Source organism: Furipterus horrens, unplaced genomic scaffold (assembly GCF_987537825.1).
Source record: "Furipterus horrens unplaced genomic scaffold, mFurHor1.1.pri manual_scaffold_1, whole genome shotgun sequence".
Taxonomy (NCBI): Eukaryota; Metazoa; Chordata; class Mammalia; order Chiroptera; family Furipteridae; genus Furipterus; species Furipterus horrens.
The window spans coordinates 114,298,306-114,322,986 of NW_028327171.1; the positions used below are offsets into that span (position 1 = coordinate 114,298,306).

The window sequence follows — 24,681 nt, forward strand, 5'->3', positions numbered from 1 at the left end:
GGGGACGTGTTTCCTAGGCCACATAGCTACTACAGGAGGAAGGGTTGACCCCCGACTCCACTGAGCCCAAGACTGTTTTTGCCTACTGCTCCCGGCTGGGGTGGGAGGCTTGGGCTGAACAGGAAGGTTTAGTTTTTTGTTATAATGTACATTTTTATTGAATTAGTGGCCAACTTGTTGAATTATCACAAGCTAAGTACACTGCTGTAACCAGTCAGACCCCAAAAGAGAAGATGACTAGCCCCGCTGGAACACCTGCTAGTCACAAACCCCACCCCTCCTGACTTCCTACATCACAGAACACTTTTTCCTGTTCTTGCACTTTGTATATATGGTTAGGTGCTAGTTAGAAGCTGTGCCGAGGAGTAGAACTGGAACAGTGCATTTATTCTGGAGAAAAAGGAAGTGGCCTCCCAGGAACCTGATAAAATAGGGCTGGAAGCTGGGGAGCCAGGATCTGAAAGGACATTCAGAGAAAGGACTTGTCCAGGGTGACTACAATGGAGTGTTTTTTCCCTGAGCCTGAGTTGAGGGCTGGAGAAGGAGCTGGAGCCCTGCCCAACTGGCCAAAGGCTCTGTGTCCCTGAACCTGGTCCAGGATCCTTCAAACATCCTGAGGTACTGAGGAGGGGGAGGTGAAGCAGCTTCAGCACAGGGGACAGAGGAAGGAAGTTGGACTTGGTGCTGGCAAGCCTTAAGTAAGTTGGGTGGCATTGAGGAAGTTACCTCTGGGAGAATCAGTTTCCCCATATATAAAATGAGGATTTTATTCCTGGCTGGTGTGGCTCAGTGGATAGAGTGCTGGCCCATGAACCAAAGGGTCACTGGTTCAATTCCCAGTCAGGGCACATGCTTGGGTCCTCAGTTGTCCGAGTCCTCAGTTGGCGGCATACGAGAGGCAACAACACATTGATGTTTCTCTCCCTCTCTTTCTTCCTCCCCTCCCCTCTCTCTAAAAAATAAATAAATAAAACCTTTTAAAAAATGGGGATTTTATATATGTGAATAAAACAAGTATCTATTAATATAGAATTAACGTGTTAGTGTAACACATTAATATTTCATTTATACACTGTTGGTGTATGTGATGTAATATGTTATATTGAATAATGCAGTGATCTTCTGAATTCTATATTAGTCATAGCTGGCATTTATGGAATGCTGACTCTGTGCCTGGCATCTTCTCAAAACACTACAGATGAGGTACAGAGAGTTTCATTAATTGGCCCAAGGTTGCGTAGCTAGTATGTGGCAAAGCTAGGATCTGATGCCTGCCCCTGTTGGCTCTACAACTCATGTCTTAACTTTTTAGCTCTAACACCTCAATATACACTATTATATGTAATAATAATAGTTATGTATCTCAAGTATGCATGCACTATCATTTTCTGATTCACAAAACACTTTTTTGTGTGTGAGCAATATCTCATCTTTCTTCACAATATCCATGTAAAATGGAGCTGTTAATGTCACCCAAGGTTCCAGATGAGGAGACTGAGGCCTAGGGAGATTCTGTGATGTGCCAAATGGTTGGTTCTGAGTTCAAGCATGCCTGGCCAGACAGCCTCTCTGACAGTCACTCTGGGCTTTTCCTCCTTGGGCCTGTGCCTCTCTTGTTCACAGCCAGGCTGAGCATTGAAGGAAGGCAGTGGGGAGAACAGGGCCTCAACCTATGATGACAAGGCTGCATGGACCCAAGGAGGAACAGACGGAGGGAGGGTGGTCTGCATTCAGAGCCAGTTCTACCTGGGCTTTCAGGGAGTCAGACACACCAAGAGAGGGTCTGTGAGGGATTGAGGGAGAGAACCCTGCCTTGCCAGCCCTTCCCCCTCTCCTTCCCAGAAAACTTTCCCATCCAGAGTGGATACAGAACAGCAGACAGTCAGGGAAGGGACTGGAAGGCATCTTGGCACCCTACCTCATGTCCTCTTTTCTTCTTGGTCTTCGTCAAGGCCCTGTTGACATACAGGCAGAGTTACTGAGCCCACAGTGTATGGGCACTTTGTGGTACACTCTGGCTACCAGTGTGGGGGAGCCTGGCTGCGGCCTCTTCAGCTGGGGCAGGGCTTGGTTCTGTGGAATCTAATCTGCTGAATATGGGATGCAGAAACCAGCCCTGCTAGAGCTGGACAGGAAGTAGCAGAATAGCAGGTCAGTGTGGAGTGTGGAAGGAGTCTCCATCAAGGCTCCAGTGAGGGGAAGGAGGAAAACACAGGCTGAAGCTCGGAGGGTCTATGGCAGGCACCCAGTATGGGCTCAGAATGGCAAAGCCCACAGTGCCAAGCACAGGCCATACAGAGCAGGTGCTCTGACCTCTGAGGTGTTGGGGAGAGGAGAGCATGTTGGCAGCTACCGTGGTGATGGCAAGAGCAGAGGTGTGGTTCAATGACACTGCCACTAGGGGTGTCCTGTGTCCTGGCAGCTGTTTTACAGAGGGGCAGAGGAAGGCAATGCTCATGTAGCCAGACCCCTGCCTAGTGGAAGGCATGCCCTAGGCCCATGGCTTTGGATGCTGGAGATGCTGCCAGGCATAACAAACAGAAGCTCTTGTTTCTTCACAGTAGTTCCAGATCCATTATTTATGCCTGTGAGTGATATACTGTTACTCATTTCCATTTTACAGATGAGAAATTGAGGCACAGGGAGGTGAAGGAACTTGCACCAAGTCTCTGGCTAGTTGAGGGTGAGGCTGACTATCTGTGTCTCACCCCAGGTGGGGCCAGCTCCAGGCCCAGATCCAGAGCTGGATGCAGAGTCTCTTAGCAGGGGCCCCAGCTCCCCTGCTGTGGAGGTGTTGGGCCCTGCCTGTTGTCTTTGAGAACTCCAGGTCTTCTCTGGGGAAGGAGCCTGGTGGTCTCAAGCCAAACACACCTGAGTTTCAACCCCTGTGCACTTCTCAGAGATTTTAGACTCCACCATGATGCTTCCCCTCTGAACTTTGGTTTTATCACCCATGAGGGAAAGGGGAGCACTCCCTCCCCTCTCTGACTGCACTCACCACCTCTGGCCCATGGTTTGTAGCAGAGAAAGGATCCAAGATACCTTCACAGCTGTGACTAGTCTCCTCAGTTGGGCCAGCAGTGACATAGATGCACAAGACCCTGCCTTTGGGGTAGAGACACTGGTAGGAAGACAGGCAGTGAACAAGTAAACAGATAAATGGCTCAGCTCCTTGCATATGGGTTCTGAAACAAATAAAATGGAGTTCTAGGTTGAGAGTATTGAGGGGCTGGGAAGGAGGTGCAATGAGTTCGAAAGTGAATTTCAGATGTGGTGATTGGGGCACAACATTCCATGCAGAGGGAACAGCAAGTACAAAGGCCCTGGGGAGGGAATGAGATTGACATGTTACAGGAGCAGTGAGACCGTCAGGGTGATGGTGATGGTGAGTAGCATGAAAGAAGGGGGAGGAGTCAAGGGACAGCTCATGCATGGGAAGGGTTTGTCTGTGACAGAGGGACTCATCGGCAGAGCTGTGAGCTGTCAGGACCTGGTCTCAGTTGGGTCCAGGCCATATACCACAGGGTGGGTCCATCAGTTCTGAATGCAAAGATGTCCAGGAGACTCCATGTGGGACCTTGAGCCTCAGCTTATTCACTGGAAAGAGAGCGGTTGGACTTGATGTTGCCAAGGGCCTCTTGGGACTAAGCCCCCTGAACTGCTTATGGAGTAGAGACAGGACCAGCTTCATAGCTGGTCCATCAGAGGAAAAGAAAGCTCATGGTTTCTTGCATGTGAGGGCCAAATGCTTCCCAAGGCTGCCCACCTACCCTAGGACCTGTCCTGGTACCACTCAGTGTGGCCTGAATTGGCATGGCTCAAGGACATTTGTTGTATGGGGGGACATTGGTAACCCTGTCTCACTTTTGCCACCTCAGGAGCTCCCTGGAGACTGGAGGCAGCCTCTCCACTGACCACGCCAGGCACGGTTTGCTCCTTCCCCTCAGGCCCACTCAGGGACCACTGCACCCATGCTTCCCATCTGCACCTAGGATGGACCTCACCATTTGGCCCTAAAATTCCCCCAGGAGCCAGAGGTACTGCTGACACACTCTTCAGGAACAAGTACAGCTAAGAGCGGTCCCTTCAAAGACAGAGGCTCAGCCGAAGGTCCCCTCAGGACCAGGGCTCAGCTGATAGTTACTCTAAGATCCCAAGATGATGGTCCTCAAATAACCGGCCTGGAGCAGACAGAAAGTGAAGCCCATGAGGTCTACTGCCTTTCTTACTGTACTTGGTGGGAGTAGGGGATGTCTGAAGGTCTCTGCCCTCATGTATCATTTATCTTTATGTGTCCATAAAATGTCTTCAGAGGGACGTATTCTCTGTTATCACAAAAAAGAGTTGGAGGCTGCAGCACAGAGGAAGGCCCCTGGATGGAAGCAGCAGGTCTCTGCTCACAGTCTAGTAGGCAGGAAAGCCAGCTAACAGGCAGCTGGTCCTGCAGTGAGGCTGGCACAGGGGCCAGGCCAGTGCAGCAGCGTGCACCAGGGAGGAAGCACCGTCTGTGCTAAGTGCAGAGCTGACTGGGAGTTGCATGGGAGTGGAAGATGAGCTGCCTCCAGGACAGCGTATAGTTTGTGAGGACCTGGGAAGAGTGGATGTGCCCAGCACATGAAGAAACAAGGAGCAGGGGCAATGGAGTGTCAGACAGAGAGGGGCTTCTGAACTAGCCTGAAAGGAGGTTCACAAGGCAGTGGGGACATCAAGCAGTGCCTGAGCCCCACGTGTTGGATGCAGTGTGTGCTATACAGGGTCGTAGAAACCAGTTCTGAAACCCTGGGGTGGCATGAGGCTGTGAGAAGGGGCGAGAGAGTGGTTATCTCGAGGTGGCTTCCTAAGCCACCTCGGGGCTAGAGGACAGAAAGCTGGATTGTACACACATGTGCTCACACACATGCGCTTACACTCTCAAATAAGCCTGGATGTGGACACTCCACAACCACATATAATAATAGCAGCCACATATATTTGATAAAATGTGGGTGGCAGTGCCCCACTTCTTCCCTATTACACAATGAGGCAGAACTACTATTAGCCCATTTTACAGAAGGTTCAGGAAACTTCTGGAAGTAGCTGAACCACTGGCTCCTGAAACCCATCTGTGTTGCAGACAAACATCCACTCTGCCAGCCTGTAATGTGGGTGCCCTGCTTGGGGTCAGGCTGGGGAAAGCTCTGAAATTAAAGGACAGTGGTGGGTCTCTTGTCCAAGGGTGTCTAGGGCTGGTTGGGGGCGGGTACAAGTCTGCTGCTTCCTAAGGTTTGACCACTCAGTTTGTCTTCAAAGGCCCAGCTCTTGCCAGACAAGGCAGGCAGTCATGGTCAGGGAGCCGCCACAGTAACTACCACCCCTCGAGGCTGGTCTCACTTCATCTTACAGCCAGTGACTCGGTGCCTTCTCAGCCCTGGAGGACAGAGCTGGGGGTCAGGGCAGAAACAGCAGGGACCCTGGGTTCTGCCTTTTCGCCTCCTCTACTCAGCTGTTCTTTCCTGAGTTCTTATGGGTATAGGTTACTCAGGATGCACAGTGAACAGTCAGGCCTCTGCCTTTGCAGTGTTACTGTGTCAGGCAGGGAGACCAGCAGCAAATGGCAAAGAAATCAGTCTTTAATATAATGTGTCACAGGATGATGAGAGCTACAAGCAAAAGTCAATCAGGGGATAGAGATGGTAGGCACTGTTTAACCAGACAGCATAAAGAAAGAGGGACAAGCCATGTGACTACCTGGAGAAAGTGCATCCAGGCTTGGATTGGCCACTGCAAAGGTCCTGAGGTGGAGCACACTCAGCCTGCCTTGGGAACAGCGAAGAGGCAGGTGCTAGACGGGCTCTGCCCCCTTTCCTGGCAATCTCACCATCACATGTATGCTGATTTCTGACCCTCATGCAGGCAGAGCTGGGCTCTATGTTTCCATTTAACAGATGAGGAAAACTGAGATCCAGAAACCAGAAGAGTATTGGTGCCAGACCTAGGACTAGGGCCTAGTGCCCCCACATACTCCCTCCCAGCACCACCTGGCCTCTGTGCCACTAGCTTTGCTACTTGTGGGGGCTTCTGAGAAACCCAGTTCTTGAGCTCTGGTGACAGTGGTGCCATGTGGCCAGGCCCATCCCGAGGAGGTTCTGGAGGCCCTATTCACAGCTTGGGAATTCAGAAACAAAGGAGGTCCCAGTCAGTAATTGCCTCCTTTCAAAGATATAACCAGTTTCCTCTACCACAGTTATGAGAGGGAAGCTAATGTCCTTGTCTGGGAAGAGGGACAGGGTGGCACTTCAGGTTGGCTGGCCCAGTCTCTGTTACTTGGCAAAGAGGCTCATCACCCTTGGCAGATGGCCTCTATTGCCCCGTGATTCTTAGCCCACTTATCTGGTGGCTGTGGTGGCTCATCTCACCCCAGTGTGGAGCAACCTGCATCCAGCCTGGGCCCATCCTAACAACACTGGGCCTGCATGATCTCTACTGCATAAAAGAGGCTTGAAATGAGCCTTTCCAGCTCTAGCCATCCATTACAGGGTGTTTCCAAGGAAAAATTGCTCTCTAGAGCAGGGTTTCTCAGCCTCGGCACTACTGACATTTGGGGCAGGAGCATTCTTTGTGGTGGGGGCCATCCTGGGCACTGTAGGATGTTTAGCAGCATCTACATGTCACTAGAGCCCTGGCTGGTTTAGCTCAGTGGATTGAGCGTCGGCCTGCGAGCTAAGTGTCGCTGGTTCGATCTTCCAGTCAGGGCACATCGGAGAAGGAAAACTCTGACTCCAAAAAACCTCCGCTGCCTTGCGGCATACCTCTTCAGGGGAAAGGCTAAGGGAGTAAACCCCGACAGAAAATCCGGAGCCGGAGTCCCTAAGGCGGTTTGACGTTGTAGTCAACACCGGCAACTCCTGCGGCGCACCTGAAGCCAAGCTGTATTGACTCCGTCTTTCCCTTGGACCCTTCAGCTGCGAAGAGAGGGGGGGTCTGCTGCATGGGCAACAGCAGACCCTCCATATCACCCTGCCCAGGCTCTGTAGCTTCAGCTTCACTGGAGAGGACACTCCAGTGTCATCGTAAGATGTCGATTTAACATGAGAGGAGACAGATACCGTGTCACTCCCGAGTCGAACTGCACAGCCATTCTCGGCGGTGCAGATAGACTCTTAAGAAGCTACACCATCGTCTCTCGAGACGGACGGCTGCCGACGACATGTCACTAGATGCCAGAAGCAGCTCCCTCTCCAGTTATGGCAACCCACAATTTCTCTAGACATTGCCAAATGTTCCTTGGCAAGGAGGGGATGGTGGCAAAATTGCCCCTGGTTGAGAACCACTGCCCTGGAAGCAGCATGTATGCCCATGACAGACTGAGGAAACACCTTCCTGAGCCTGGTAACTTTGTTCTTTGGCTTTGCCAGAGATCAGGGTTGGGATCATGTCCCTGGTTCTGCACCAGCCTTGGAAGCCTAGAACCAGCTCCCATCTGAGGCCCATGTCTCCTGGATGTCATTCCTCATGTACGGGGATATGGTCTTTTTCTGAGCCTCTGTTTCCTCATCTATGATCAGGGCAGTGTTAGCGAGGTCTCCTTGTAAGTGTGCAATGGGACCACAGCTTTGTCAATGACGATAAGCAGGTGAGGAACCTGAAGCAGCGGAGAGGGTGATTGCTCTAAGATAATGCCTATTCTGCTCTCCTAGGTTCTTGTTCTTTTAACAATTGATGACTGGGCACCTGCAGCGGGCCAGGCGTTGTGCTGAGCCCAGGGGTGGGCTGTGGAAAGAGAGATATGGAGCCATGTCCTAGAGATGCTTGTGCTGCAGCTGGGGGTGGAGTGGGGGCAGTAAATAAGTAAATGATCAGGATTATTTCAGAAGATGGCATGTCCCACAGGGAAAATCAGATGCAGTGCAGATGAAGGGGCTCAGAGAGTCAGGGAAGGCTTTGAGGAGGTCTTGAGGCACAACTGGATGGATTATTATCAGCCACCTGGGAGGGCCCCTCTGGCAGACAGACTTTGAGGAAGACCTGAAGGATGTGGTGAATTAAGGGATATGAAGGGGGCCTGGGGTCTAGATGTCAGCAACCTCAGAGAGGTCAGATAGTCAGCAGGAGCCAGGTCATGGAGGACCAGTGATGGGTCAGGAGTTTGTTTTGTATTCTGAGAGCAGCAGGGGCCACATGAGGGTATGATGCTTTCAGGTCCCTGCAGCTGATGTGTAGAGAGTGACCAGAAGGCAGCCAGAGAAGCTGGGGACCTGCCAGAATGGATGGGGAGAGACAGGGGCTGTGCCCAGTGGTTCTGCTCCAGTCATCTGTCATTGCCAGACCTGGAGTCACGGAGCCACCCATTCTGCCTGCCGTGCCTCCGTCCCTGACCAACAAATGCCCCTGGCTGTCCACAGCTCCCAGTCCAGCAGCCCCCCCCCCTTCCTCACTAGCTATAGGAGTCACCTCCCAGAAGCCGATGAGGGGCTGTCATTCAGGTTACATTTTAGATTTTATCAATATGTCTCTGTCACCCAGGCAACTGTGCAGGGCAGCTCTGTCAATCTTTCTCTGCTGCCTTTCAGAGAAGAGCTGCTCCCACCCACACCATGTGACTATGTAGTGAGTTTTCTCTCATGAAGGCCAGACTGAGATTCCATCAAACATAATTAGCAGACAAGGCTACGTTTGTCATTCACCCTCTCCCTTCCTGTACTCCCCTGCGTCTTTCTGGCCTCAGCTACTCCAGGCCAGGCGGGCAGGTGGGTGACTGCCTAGCCAGGGACTGGTATGGCCACCAGGAGCCCCAGGGCCTGGTTGAAAGAAGGGGCTCACAGAGCTGCTGTTAGGAGCCCCAGTATCCAGGCCTCCACAACTTGGTAAAACCAAGGTTGCGTCGGTTTGCCCCAGAAATCCCCAGAAGAACCCCAAGAAGCATCAGCCTCTAGAGACAGCAGCAATCAGACTGCTGGGGCAAGCCTCATGAAGGAGTTGCTGGGCTTTTGTGCACAGTGCTCTTTGTATTGAAGGCTTGTGCTATAGGACCCTGCCGGACATGGCTGGGCCACGTGATTGGGGCCTCTGTGGTAGGGCTAGTCCTTACCAGAGTGGCTAGTCCCCAAACTCCCACCTCAATCTCAGCGGAGGTGCCACAGTGGTCCTGTGGCTGGAGACGGAAAGGTGAAAATGTTCAAGTTGAAGGCCTTTTGCCTGGGTTACTGGCAATTTCTGTGCCTGCATCCACTGCATGGAGTTTACAGAGGTATGTAGACCCTCTGGAGAGGACCTCTGTCACTAGGGCAACAGAGCTGCAAGAGAAGTTCACCCTGAGCCTGCCGACTGCAGGGCCTCCTTCTCTTGGCACAGGGTCCCAGCAATTGGCCAAGAGTGGTGGCAGCATTTGCTGCTGGTCACTTCGCAATTCTGCTTAATTGTAACCTTCTCTCCCTCCAGCCCTGAATTGATAGGATTTTTGCAGAGAAGTGTTCACTCCCAAGTGCTCTGTGACCAAGTGCTGAGTTTCATTGTTCCTTGCTTCTGGGAACAGCCCTGGACTGGATTTGCTCCAAAGTAGATCTGAGCCCCACAAGAAGGCAGCCCTGTGGGCCCAGATGTGCCTGGCATGGCCCCACCACAGTACATATACTCCTTCCTACCCCATTGACAGCTTCTGTGACTAACTGGTGTGACTGAACCCCAACAGAGATCTGAGACTTATTTGGGGAGGCAGAATGAGGGATCTGTGGTCTGAAGGTCAGGAGACCAGAATTCAAGTCCCTTCTTTCTCTCTCTGTGACTTTAGACAGGTTACTTTCCCTCTCTGTGCTCCAGTGTCCCCACCATTAGGGATTTGGGGACTATTCCCTGAAATGATGTGGGCCCAGACACCACCACCCAAATGTTAAAAAACCAGATATTATCTTCCACATGTGTGTATCTCTGCGTGCACACCTTGACCAAGATACGCTGGTGCTTAGGTTATTCAGAAAGGGCATCATGGAACCGTCACTGTGGCTGCCTTCAAAGTCATATATAATGAAGGACCTTGGCAGAGGGAATTAGAATACCAGCTATCCTGAGGGAATTGGTTTTTCCTGACTCACAGCTAATAGTTGTCACAGCTATTAGCATTTGAGCAGATCTGAGAAAGTGTGGGGAGCCTTCATCTTCTCTTCCAGTGGGCTTTTTCTGAAGGGGGTGGGCACTGAGGGTCTCAGGGTAGCCTCAGAAAGGAGGTTTCTTCTCTTGGATGGATGCCAGGGAGAGAGGCCATCCTGCATCTCTGATTAGCACTAGAACATCAAAGCACCAGTCAGGTGACCAGCCTTTATGTTTGTTCTTAGAACCTCAGGGCACCTGAAGTATTCTAGCTGTTATTAAGTGTCTGCCAAGAATGGGACATTTTACTTGGTTGTTAATACCCACACAAAAGAGGCATCCCACCTTTAGCAAGTTAATGAATGAGACCCAAGAGAAGGCAGACAAGTAAGTGTGGCCAAAAGATTCCATCTTTTGGTCCCAGATGGACTCTCTTTTGAGCACTGCACAGATTCAGGGTCCTGGAGCAAGAGGGACAAGTGAGGCACAGCTAACCCACAGGGGCTCAGCTGGGCAAGGCAGTAATCATGGTCAGAACCTTGAGAGAGGAGTGGGACGAGATGTGGGGGGCTTCATGAAAAAGGTGACAGCTAAGCCGATGGTGAAGAATCTGGAGGAACTGGCTGGGAGGAGAAGGGGAGGATGGGTGTTCCAGGCAGAGGGAAAAGCATGGGGAAAAAAGCCCAGAGGCTTTCAAAGGGCAAATGCCTGCAGGTGGTAATGAGAGGCGGGCCACGGAGTGAGGGGGAGCACTGGATGCCGGAGTCCGAGACCAGGGACCAGGCTTTGCGCTGTATAATGGGAGCCCATGGAGAAAGGGTCTTATGTAGGGAGTGGCAGGTTGAGTCACATCTGGAAATGGCATGGTCCCATGTAAGAGTCCTGGCTCAGACTCCAGGGGGAATCAGTAGGGCTTCCCTTGGCCCCCACTTACTGTTGGAGGTTCTTATGCAGAGCAAGTGCTCTTTTCTCAAGGAGGTCCCAGCCTACAAGGGGAAAGAGAACCACTAATAAGCCATGAAAGTTGAGAATGGGGTATAAATAGAAGTAGCAAAAGATTCCAGCAGCATGGGGGGGGGGCATCTAGCATCTAGAAGAAATCAAGGAAGGTTTCCTGCAGGAGGTGTCATCAGATTGGGCCTAGATGTAAGAGTGGGATTTTTTTCCAGACAAAGAAGGGCACTGTAGGCAGAGAGCATGGCATGAACAAACATGTGGAGGGGGGATGGAGCCAGGTGTGATTTAGAAATGGTCTGAGGTGAGCGTACATGTCATGGGTGAGAATGAAAAGAAAGAAGGGTGGGCAAGGAGAATTCTGAGGCTCACTGAGCACCTGCTATGTGTGAGGCACCATCTAAGCCCTGACTCTGCACCAATCCCAAGAAATGTAAGATGTGATTATCCCATTTCCCAGGTGAGGAAACTGAGGCACAAAAGAGAGAAGTATCTTTCTCAGAGTCACATGTCCTGTCAGTGGGACCACTAGGGTTGGACCTGGTAGTCCACTACAGAGGACCCATGTTTCCAGCTGAGGAGCTTTAACTGCGTGCTCAGGTAAATGAGATTCTGGAGACTGGGGTCAATCCTCTTTTCACTGGCTAGTGTTCATAAATCCAGTGACGTGTCAGCCAGGTAGGTGAGAACTCCGGCTTTATGGTCAGGCCCCATCCTGGCAGGGAGTTCAGAATGTCACTTTCCCTCCAAGGTTCCCATGGCTTCCCTGTACAATGGGGTAGGGGTGCAGCCCTCCTCCCATGGCTCCCATGGGGATTGACAGTCATTGCCAAGAAATCACTTAATGCGCTGCACTTAGTAGGGTCTTAAGAACTGGTGGTTGTCCTTGCGCAAATAGATCTAACCCCAGGAAGGCTTTGTGGATGGAAATACTTGGCTTTTTTCCTGATAACACATTCCACTGTTTAAAACAGTGACCTGAAACATTATAGTTTGAAAAGGGTATTTTTCAGACAATGCATAATTAACCACCAGTTCTAAACACAGGGTGTGCCAGGCTCCCTTGAGGCTGTTAATTATTCTTTATTAGTGATGTTAAATTAATGTAAAGTAATCCTTGAGCCCTGGCGGGGGGGTGAGGAAGGGAGCGTCACTGCCTTTGTGAAGGGACACAGAACCCTCTCCCAAATTCCCAGAGGCCCACGCACTTCAAGGTACTCTCATTAATGAAATAGTTGAGGGGCAGAAAAAATTGAGAGTGTAGTGAACCCATCACCCAGCTCCCAAAATAAACTATTACCAATGTGGTGGATGGCCTTGTGGACCCCCCTCAAAACCCATTCCACCTCTACGCGCCAGAGATAAACCTAAGCTGCATGCCCTCCCCTTTTCATATGTGTATTTCCCGTGACATTTTCATAAGTTTGCCAACAGAAAAGATTGTTCATCTTTTTTAACTTTAGATACATGATATTATAATCTAAACTTGCCTTTTTAAAATTTTCAATTGTGGTCACATAACATAAAATTGACCATCTTAACCATTTTTTAAGTGTCCAGCTCAGTGGTATTAAATACATTCACATTGTACAGCTGCCACCACCATCTGTCTCTAGAACATTTTTCATCTTCCCCAAACTGAAACTCTGTCCCCGTCAAACACTAACTCCCCGGTCCCTTCTCCACCTTCCCCCCAATCCCTTTTAACCACCATTCTAGTTTCTCTCTCTATGAATTTGACTTCTCCATGGGCTTATTTCATTTAACATAATGTCCTCAAGGTTTGTCCATGTTGTAGCATGTGTCAGAATTCCCTTCCTTTGTAAAGCAGAATAATATTCCATGGTATGTTTTGTTTATCCCATTGCCCATCAACAGACACTTGGCTTCTGCCTTTTGGCTCTAGTGAATGATTCTGCTAGAACATGGGTGTGTAAGTATCTCTTCAAGATGCAACTTGCTTTTTTCACTTAATATTTTATCAGTGAGATTAATTCATGTTGCTATGCGTAGTTCTTATTCATTCATTTTCATTGGTATATAGTATTCCACTGTATAATTATGCCCCAATTTAAATACAATAGTCTCCCCTCATCTATGGTGGGTTATGTTCCAAGACCCCCCAGTGGATGCCTGAAACGTAGGATAGTACTGAACTCTATAAGTACTATATTTTTCCTGTACTTATGATAATAAAACAGAACAAATAACAATACACTGCAGTAAAAGCTATGGGAATAACTTAGGGGCTATTATTAAGTAAAATAAGGGTGACTTGAACACAAACAATGAGATACCTCTACAGTCAATCTGATACCTAGAGGCTGCTAAGTGACTAATGGGTTAATGGGTGAGGAGTGTATATAGTGTCCTGCGCAACTTTGCTGGACAAAGGAATGATACAGTGGGCAGGACAGAGTGGACAGCATGAGATTTCATCATGCTACTCAGAACAGTACTCAATTGAATTGTTTATTTCTGGAATTTTCTATTTAATATTTTTGTATTATGGATAACTGAAACCATAGAAAGTGAAGTCACTGGTAACGGGAGAATATGGTGCCTAATTTATAAATGTTTTCTGTTGCTTATACGTGTCTAGGTGGTTTCCCATTTTTTGAAACTACAGGTGGGGCTGCAGTGAGCATTCTTGAACATATCTCATGTGCAGAGTTTCTGTAGCGCTTCAACATTACATTATTTTCAGAAGTGGTTTTAGCGGTGTGTGTCCTCACCAGCAGTGGGTAAGAGTTCCCGTGTCTCTACATGCTTACCTACACTTCGCATTAAAATCCAGATGATACCTTTAATGTATAAAGGAGAGAAAGAGAGAAAGGTGAAGAGAGGAGAACAGTAATTAATGTGAGACTCCACCTGTAAGTCTACTCAGTATCAAGCACCCCAAAGTGAGGAGGGAGACAAGCATGTGCTGTCCCATTAGGCTGCATAGTTCTACATTCACCATGGAAGGTATTTCCAAGGATAATTGGAACTCTGCATATTCTCTTACCCCACAAGCTGACTTTGAATCCTCACCAGCGAGCATTCTGTGTGTGCCACTGTCCTGTTTCAGATGTAGTACTAGCTCAGGTTATACCAGTGTCAATTTATTTCCTGAGGAGCAACTTTCACAGACCACTTCTGTTGGAAATAATCAAGGCTAGGTGTATCTAAAATGCAGTGTAAAAAACTCATTTTGAGAAGAGCTTCCCAGACCACAGCCACAGTAAGCAAAATCAGTGGACTGGTAGCTCTGAGCACACAGCTCAGGAAGCTGGACAGGCAGTGATTCCAGGGCTGGGTAGAGGCTGCAAGAATGCCCTCAATACATACAAATGCCCCAGGCCTCAGCTCTCAGCTGGGAAGTTCAGTCTGCCTTGTTGCACCACTCTTGGGAATTCAGAGGATCAGTAATGTGCTAGAAAAGTGGGTCGGGGCCCTGAACAGGAATCTTGTACCTCCTGGTTCAGGCCCCCAGCTGTGCAGAATGATGACATGGTCCACACACCAAGGGAAACCACAGCCACAGGTCTCCATTCAGGATGCAAAAATCTCAGAGGAGAGTCTGATTGGTTGACCTTGGGTCATGTTCTACCCACTGACTATGCTGGGCAGTCTATAGGAAGGAGCCCCAGGAACTCCTTAGCTTCTACCCAAAACACAGTCCTCTACATTTCCACCCCACCAACACTGCACTCTGTGTGGGAGAGGCCATTCTCACAGCAACATGAGAAGACCATTATAAAGGAGTCTGTGTGTTGGACAGGGCAGAATGCCTTGTGTCCCCTGCAAGCATGTCCTCCTCTTTCAGTTACTTGTGCCAGACCAGAGTATGGTATGGGTGAAATATATGCCAAAAGGCTCAGTTTGACCAAATTGTCAGGCGTCTTGAGAATTGTCTTCAGCAAAATTATTAGTAAATGTTTAAGAATCAAGCAGCCAGAGCCAAATCTAGCCCAAATGTATAGAGAAAAATTAACTTCCTTGAGTGGGACAAGGTGCCTGCCTGCATTAGCATGTTCTCACCAGGTACATCTCCAGAGTGTTTAAGGTGGGCACAGCAGGAATGGGTAGGCCCCAAGGCTTCAGTCTTCCATATATGACCTCTTTTCTCCCAATAGCCTTTTGTCTTAGCAAGATCCCACTGATGGCCAGAAGGTGGGTGGGTGGGGAGGGAGGGAATGGATGTTAAGATCATGGAGATTTTATTCAGGGAAATATTCTTTGGGTGACAAGACCTCACTGGGCTGTCCCTAACAAACACTTCCTGCCTTCAGTAGTTGTCAGATTTAGTATGTGAGATTAATCCATACTGAGTTACTGTCTGCACCTCAGCCATATCTTGGCAATGGATGAATGGGTCAACCTGCCTCAGGAGGGACATGCCAAACTGAGGCGCTCCAAATGCCCAGCCAACTCAGAGGAGGAAAGAGTTGAGTCCACGTACTTACAAACTAAGTCACTTCTGCTACTGTGGGCTGAGTTGTGTCCCTCAGAATTCATATTTTGATGTTCTAACCCCAGTACCTCAGAATGCAACAATATTTGGAGATAAGGCCTTTAAAGAGGCAATTATGGTGAAAAGAGGTCACTAGGGTGGCCCTATTACAGCATGACTATATCCTTATCAGAAGAGGAGATTAGGACAGACACACATAGGTCTGAATGTTAAGTTTGTATGTCAACTTGATTGGGCCAGAGATGCCAAGATATTTGGCTAAACATTATTCTGGGTGTGTGTGTGAAGGTGTTTCTGGATGACATTAACATTTAAATTGGTAGACTGAGCAAAACAAATTACCCTCCTCAATGTGGGTGGGCCTCACCCAATTAGTTGAAGCCCTGAATAGAACAAAGGGGCTACTAAGAGAGACCATCACCTGCCTGACTGCCCTTGAGCTTGGACATCAGTATTTTCCTGCAACTAGACTCAAACTGAAACATTGGCTCTCCTGGGTCTCAAGTCTCCTGGTATTTGGACATGCACCATCAGCTCTCCTAGATGTTCTGAAATTCAAGATCTCCAGCTTTCCAACTGCAGATCTTGGGATTTGTCAGCCTCCAAAATCACATGAGCCAATTCCTTAAAATAAATAAGTGAACACATACATGCAGATAGATAGATGTACATACATGCATAAATGCATCATACATATGTGTGTGCACAAATACACAAAAATGTGTGTGTACGTGTAAGTACACACATACACATAGATCCGTTTGGTTCTCTTTCTCTTGAGAACCCCGACTAATATACCTCGTGAGGACACAGTGAAAAGATGGCTGTCTACACCCCAAGGAAAGAGGCCTCAGAAGAAGCCATCTCTGAAGACACTTAGATGTCAGTCTTCTAGCCTCCAGGATTGTTGGGGGAAAATTTTTTTCTGTTGTTTAAGCTGCCCAGCCTATAATACTTTGTTATGGAAGCCCAAACAGACTACTATAGGACCTCTCTTTCTCATTTGTGAAGTGGTACAGGGACCCATTCTCAGGCCCATCATGAGACTCTGTTGAGCACAAAGTATACGCACATTCTCTATACACTCAGCAGAGTCAATGTGTCTGGTGTGTGGTGGTCAGCACTGGGATTAGGGTGCAATGAGTGAGGGAGCAGTGACTGCGGCATGCACTTCAAATGCAGAATCTGAGTGGGCACCAAAAATCTGAGCAATCAATTAAACAAAAGTCAAAATTGTACATAAAGACAGTCTGTTGGTGCACTGTTCAATCTGGCAGCTGCCTGAGCGATTCTGCCCTCCACCATACATTAATATATGCACTTAAAAATTCCTATACTTGAGAGGAAAGATTGCGGCAGAGTAAGTAGCAGTCTTGTCTGCTTGCTCCTATTGCAGGAGGACTTGGAGTAAAAACACAGAGTGAAGACACCTCCAAAAAAGAATTCAAGATGTGGTAGGCAGACTGACTCTCAATCAGCGAGCTGAAGGGAAGGTTCCACCAAAGAGCAACAAAACAACCAAAAGCAAAATACAACCAGATAGCCTACACAATCAGTATAAAGGGCATCCCAAGAGCACCAGGCTCAGGATACCAAAGAGACTGCACCACTGAATCCCACAGGTCTCCTATTAAAGAAGGTCACACCATGAAGGTGGGAAATCAAAGCAGACAAATCTAAGAAAAAAACAAACAAACAAGAAGAGTTACCTAAAATGAGGAGACAAAGAAACAAACCCCCAAGAAAAGGAAAGGAGGAATCCCCAGAAAGAGTGCTAGATGAAACAGAGGGAAGCAAACTATCAGACATGGAATACAAAAGAATGGTTATAAGAAAGCTCAATGAACTTGACAAACTCAAAGAAAACTACAATGAGCTCCAGGGGGATTACAGAGAACTCCAGGGAAACTACAAACAACTCCAAGGAAGCTACAAGGAACCTACTTCTAACTACACCAGCATTAAAAAGGACATAGAAGCTATCAATAAGAGCCAGGAGGAAATGAAGAATACAATTTCTGAACTGAAGAACACAGTAGACAGAATAAAAAGCAGGCTAGAAGAAGCAGAGGATCAGACCAGCGAGCTGGAGGACAACGTAGAAAAAAATTCCCAGAGCACAACAAAATGAAAAGAGACTGAAAAAGAATCAAGAGGGTTTAAGAGAGCTGCAGGAAAACATGAAACATAACAATATTTGTATCATAGGGATACCAGAGGGAGAAGAAGGGGAACAAGGAATAGAAAACCTGTTTAAAAAGTAATGACAGAAAACATCCCTGACATGAGGAGAGAAAAAGTCACACAAGTCCAAGAAGCACAGAGAGTTTGAAAGAAGATAAACCCAAAGAGGCCCACTCCAAGACACATCATAATTAAAATGGCAAAATACAAAGACAGAAAATCCTAAAGGAAGCAAGAGAGAACAGCAAATAACATACAAGGGAGCTCCAATAAAACTCTCAGTGAATTTCTCAACAGAAACACTACAAGACACAATGAAAAACAAAGGCCTACAACCAAGACTACTTTAACTAACAAGGCTCTCATTCAAAATGGAAGGTGAAATAAGGAGTTTTCCAGACAAAAGGAGGCTAAAAGAATACATTTCCACCAAACCAGCACTGCAAGAGATGCCAAAGGGACTGCTTTAAGAAGATGGAGAGAGAGAGAGAGAGAGAGAGAGAATAGAGATACAAAGGGAAAAAAATGACAATGAATAAGTACCTACTAATAATAACCTTAAATGTAAATGGATTAAATGCTCCAATAAAAAGGCATAGGGTAGCTGAATGGATTAGAAAACATGACCCATATATATGCTGTCTACAAGACACCCACCTCACAACAAAAGATCTACACAGACTGAAAGTGAAGGGATAGAAAAAAGTATTTCAAGCAAATGGACACACAAAAAAGTGGGGGTAGCATTACTTACATCAGACAAAATAGATTTCACAACAAAGCCCATAAAAAAAAAGACAAAGAAGGACACTTCTTTATACTTAAGGGAACAATCCATCAAGAACACATAACCCTTGTAAACACATATGCACCCAACATAGGAGCACCCAAATATATAAGGAAAATCTTGGAGGACTTCAGGAAGGATATCGACACCAGAACACTCATAGTAGTGGACTTTAACACCCCATTGTCAACCATGGACAGATCTTTCAAGCAAAGAAACACCTAGGATATTGAGGCATTGACCAACACTCTAGATCAAATATACTCAATTGATATATACAGAATCTTTCACCCCAAAGAAGGAAATATACATTTTTTTCAAATGCACATGGAAATTTTTCAAAGACAGACCACATGATAGGACACAAAACAAGCCTTAAGAAATTCAAGAAGATCAAAATTATATCAAGTATCTTTTCGGATCACAGTGCTTTGAAACTAGAAACCAACCTCAAGCAAAAAACTCAAAAACCATCAAATTCATGGAGAATGAATAACATTCTATTAAATAACAAATGGGTTAACAATAATACCAAGGAAGAAATAAAAAAGTTTCTGGAAACAAATGATAATGAACACACAAATGCCCAAAACCTATGGGACTAGCAAAGGGAGTCCTGAGAAGGAAGTTCATAGCAATATAGACCTACCTAAAAAGGATAGAAGAAACACAAATAAACAACCTAACCCTACAGCTACAGGAACTAGAGGAACAACAACAACAACAACAACAAAAAGCACAGAGAGAGTAAAAGGAAGGAAATCATCAAGATCAGAGCAGAATTAAATGAGATAGAGACTAAACAAATGATTCAAAAGATCGATAAAACCAGGAGCTGGTTCTTTGAAAAAGATAAACAAAATTGACAAGCCTTTAACCAGTTCATCAAGAAAAAAAGAGAGAGAACCCAAATAAATAAAATCAGAGACAAAAGGAGAGAAATCACAGCCAATACCACAAGAAATACAAAGAATTGTAAGAAATTACTATGAGCAACTGTATGAAAAAAAAACATGACAACCTGGGGGAAATGGACAAATTTTTGGAAACATATAATGTTCCAAAACTGAATTGAGAAGAAGTAGAAAACCTGAATAGACCAATAACAACTAGTGAGATTGAAGCAGTAATCAAAAACCTCTCAGCATACAAAAGCTCCACTCTGGATGGCTTCACAGGAGAATTTTACCAAACATATAGGAAAGAACTTACTCCTTGCCAGGCTGCATTTCCTCTGAGAAATCACCCAGAGAACAGTCTAGGTTTTTAAGCCAGGTTTATTGAGGGAAAAGAGGAAAAGGAATTAGGGATAAGAAGGAAACTCCTAGTCTACCTCAAGGACCCATAGGAGCAAGTGATGGAATAGAGAAGAACTCCCAGTCCTCCTTGAGGGTCCCATTGGAGGAAGGGAAAGAAGGTGAAAAAGGGGAGAGGGGAGAGAGGAGAGAAAGGCGAGAGGAAGGGGCGAGAGGGGGGAAGGAAAGGGGAATGGAGACTCCCAGTCACCCAGAGTGGGTCATAGAAATTGCCTCCTGCTTTGTGTTTGCAGGTGCTGTCTCCACATCTTTCCAAACATACATTTTGGTTAGGGTGAGTTTTACCCAGCTACACATTCAACAGTTTATTTACATTTCCTTGCTTTTCCCCTGTCTATTCGTCATGCTAGGTCCATCAGTATTTCTTCTGGGAACAAGCAAAATCCATTTGTATTTCCTATGGAGGAAGCTGGGAACAGGGTTAATTTGCATATGGCTCATTTGCATATGTCAAAGGCTGGCCAGCAGTCCAGCCACCACCATATTTTGACAATGAAAGAACAGAAAGTATAGGCAACACAGATGCCCTGAAGGAACTGGGCTGGAAGGACAACCTTTTAGGAAGGGATGAGCCACCATGAGTGGAGCTTGCACAGCCACGGTAGAAGCCGCACTTTCTCCTGCTGGTCGCGCTGACCTTACTGCCATATTCTGACACTCCTATCCTCCTCAAACTATTTCCAAATATCCAAGAAGAGGGAAAACTCCCAAACTCTTTCTATGAGGCCCGTATTATCCTAATTCCAAAACCAAGTAAAGACATAACAAAGAAACAAAACTACAGGCCAATATTGCTGATAAACATAGATGCTAAAATCCTCAACAAAATATTGGCTAACTGGATCCAGCAACACATTAAAAAGATCTTTCACCACGATCAAGTGGGATTCATCCCAGGGATGCAAGGATGGTTTAATATTTGCAAATCATAAACATAATACACCACATAAACAAAATGAAAGACAAAAATCACATGCTCATATCAATAGATGCTGAAGAAGTATTTGATAAAGTACAACACCTATTCATGACGAAAACACTCAGCAAAATGTGAATAGAGGGAGCATACATCAACATAACAAAGGCTATATATGAGAAACCTGCTGCCAACATCATACTCAATGGGCAAAACTGAAAGCTTTACCCCTAAGATCAGAAACAAGACAAGGATGTCCACTCTCTTCACTTGAATTCAACATAGTTTTGGAAGTTCTAGCCACAGCAATCAGACAGGAAAAAGAAATAAAAGGCATCCACATTGGAAAAGAGAAAGTAAAACTGTCATTATTTGCCTACAGCATGATAGTGTACATAGAAAACTGTGTAGGCTCCACCAAAAAACTACTCGACCTAATAAGTGAATTTGGCAAAATAGCAGGGTACAAAGTCAATATTCAGAAATCAAAGGCATTTCTGTACACCAATGATAAAATATCAGAGATAGAAACCAGAAATAACAATCCCATTTACTATAGCAACAAGAAAAATAAAGTACTTAAGAATAAACTTAACCAACAAGGTAAAAGACCTGTACTTGGAAGATTACAGAACAGTGAAGAAATTAAAGAAGAAACAAATAAATGGAAGGATATACCATGTTCATGGATTAGAAGAATCAACATCATTAAAATGTTCATACAACGCAAAGCAATTTATAGATTCAACACAACCCCTATTAAAATACCAATGAAATATTTCACAGACCTAGAACAAATACTTCAAAATTGTATATGGAACCAAAAATGACCTCAGCAATCTTGAGAAAGAAGAACACAGTAGGAGGAATCACAGTACCTGATATCAAATTATACTGCAAGGCCACTGTAATAAAAACAGGCTGATACTGGCATAAGAACAGAAATATAAATCAATGGAGCAGAATAGAGAGCCCAGAAATAAACCCAGGTCTATGTGTTCAATTAAAATTTGACAAAAGGGGAAGGAGCATAAAATGGCGTGAAAATAGCCTCTTCAACAACTGGTGCTGGGAGAACTGGACAAAGACATGCAAAAAAAAAAAAAAAATGAAACTAGACCACCTACTTACACCATACATCAGAATAAACTTAAGATGGATAAAAAGACTTAAATGTAAGCCATGACACCATAAAACTCCTAGAGGAGAACATAGGCAGGAAAATTTCAGACATCCCACATAGCAATATTTTCACTGATATATCTCCTAGGGCAAGGGAAATAAAGCAAAGAATAAACTAATGGAACTACATCAAACTAAAGAGTTTTTGCTCAGCAAAAGAAAACATCAGCAAGACAAAAGGGAACCAACCATATGGGAAAACATATTTGCCAATGATACCTCAGACAAGGGTTTGATCTCCAACATATATAGAGAACTTATACAACTCAACACCAAGAAGATAGACAACCCAATTAAAACATGGGCAAAGGACCTGAACAGACACTTCTTCTAAGAGGACATACAGAGGGCCCATAGACACATGAAAGAATGCTCAACATCACTAGCCATCAGAGAAATGCAAATTAAAACCACAATGAGATACCGCTTCACAATGGTCAGAATGACCATCATAAACAAATTAACAAACATGTGCTGGTGAGGATGTGGAGAAAAGGGAACCCTAGTGCACTGTTGGTGGGCATGAGGACTGGTGCAACGACTGTGGGAAGCAGTGTGGAATTTCCTCAAAAAACTAAAAATGGAACTGCCTTTTGATCCAACAATTCCACTGCTAGGATTATACCCAAAGAATCCTGAAAATCCAGTTCAAAAGAACATATGCACCCCTATGTTCATAGCAGCACTATTTTCAATAGCCAAGTGCTGGAAACAGCCTAAGTGCCCATCAGTGGATGAGTGGGTCAGAGAAAGTGTGATACATTTACACAGTGGAATACTACACAGCAGAAAGAAAGAAGGAATTCCTATCTTTTGCTAACAGCATAGATGGAACTTGAGAGTATTTCGCTAAGTGAAATAAGGTAGTCTGCAAAAGATAAATATCATATGATCTCACCCAATATAGGAAACTAATGATCAAAACAAACGAGAAATAGTAGCAGAATTATAAACAGGGAACAGAGACAGGTAACAGAGGGGAGATGGAAGAGGGAGAAGAGGGTAAAGAAAGGGAAGGGTCTAGACAAGGAACTAGTTTGAATGACCCATGGACATGGACAACTGGATGGGGATGGACTATGGGAGATGGGGGAGGTGGGTGGAGCAAGGGAGAGCAAAGGGGGAAAAATGCGACAACTGTAATAGTAAAACAAAAAACAAACAAACAAGACGGACTGTTGTTGTCTGACTGACTACCTGTGTTATTGTGCAACAGGTGGGCCCATGAGAGGAAGTTCACTCCTCTACCAGAGCTTCTTCAAAACAAAGACAGGGCGGGTTTTAAGCCCAGCACTTTTGGCAGGAAACAGTATCTGCCTGAAATTGAGTAACATTGTCTTGTTTTCACAGTAACCTTCTACTTACAGCAAGTGATACCAGGTTTCCATTTGGAAGAGTGATAAAGTTTCCTTTTGAAACAAACATATTCAGGGGTGAAAACTAGTTAATTTGGTATTTTGTACATTGTTTTTAACTTTTTATTGTTTTAAATTTGAAACACAGTTGGAAGCAGAGAGGACAACTCCTGAGGATACCACCATGAATCCCATAGCTGAACCCTAAGTGGTTGCTCTGCTGGGCGTGTTTCATCTTTCCTCCACCCACTCCACAATATTTTTTATGTTCAGCTTTCCCAAATGGCCTCCAAAAATGTCTTTTTACAGTCAATTTGTTCAAACCAGGATCTTAATGAGACCGAAACACTGCATGTGTCTTTTAAGTCACCTTTTATCTAGAAGTACCCCCTCCTTTTTCACTCCTGCCATTTATTTATTAAGGAAACTGGGCATTTGCCTTTAGCATGTCCCACCATCAGTTTTGGCCTGATTATCTCTCCCAGTAGTGTCATTTAACTTCTTCCTATTAACTAAGAGTTAGATCAGGAAGCTTGTTTAGACTTAGGTCCAATTTTTTAAGCTAGTTGCTTTTAATAGAAAATATTAAGTAGTATTATTAAATGAAATCTTAGAATGCCCACAGAGCAAGTCTGAACCATAAAGGTGGGGTGAAGATGAACAGGGGACCTGTCTATACATGGAGAAAGCAATGGCGAAGTCAGGCAGGGGACTGACCTGGACCGGTCTAGGTACTGGGAAACAACCCTGAACCAGGGACAAAAAAGAAAGGAAGCAGGGAAGCCAGCGAGGAGGTAATGTCCTGGCCCATGGTGGTGCATCCTTACCAGTCTTCTCTGAAGGAGCTTTGTGTGTGCATGTGCGTACATACACACACAGCCAAGACAAGACTTACTGTTTTGAGTGTCTTGACAAGCATGTCAGAATTCAGGTAGCTGGGATCCAGGATCCAAAGAATTTAGACCTTTCTGCAAAGGATAGGGGTCAAAAAAAGCAGATGTGCTTTATTTAGCCTTCATGGGATTAGACATTTTAAATTTGAGTTTATTGCAAATATCTAAAACTCAAGGGATTTTATGCAAAAAACAGATATTTCATTCCTACAGAACAACGACTCTCTCTTTAGACTAGGCATAGTCTCCACCGGATCACCCCCAACACACTTGCTCCCCACTTACTGTCCCCATGTCCCCATCACCATTGGTGGAATGTCTGTTCTCCCAGTTGCTCCTCTTTTCCTCTGCCTTGCTCATTTATTTATCAGCAAACCCTACTAGCTACACTTGGAGAGTGTTTCTATAACAGAGTCTGAGGGGAGCGGGTGGGGGGCTAGGTTAAAAAGACAAAGGGATTAAGAAAAAACAGTCCAAACTCGAAGACACAGATAACAATATGGTGATTACCAGAGGGAAAAGGAGGGTGGAGAGGGAGGTGGGAGAGAGTAAAGGGGGGATACATAGTGGTAA

The 24,681-nt window shown here is 45.9% G+C and overlaps 1 long non-coding RNA gene across 1 annotated transcript in view; it reads right to left on the reverse strand.

The window, feature by feature from the left end:
• LOC150021767 (uncharacterized) overlaps positions 1–24,681 on the reverse strand; it is a 59,110-nt gene that overhangs the window by 20,707 nt on the left and 13,722 nt on the right. The window contains exon 3 of the long non-coding RNA XR_016511268.1: positions 24,111–24,183. This is a non-coding gene — a long non-coding RNA (uncharacterized LOC150021767). The remainder of the gene's footprint in view (positions 1–24,110; positions 24,184–24,681) is intronic.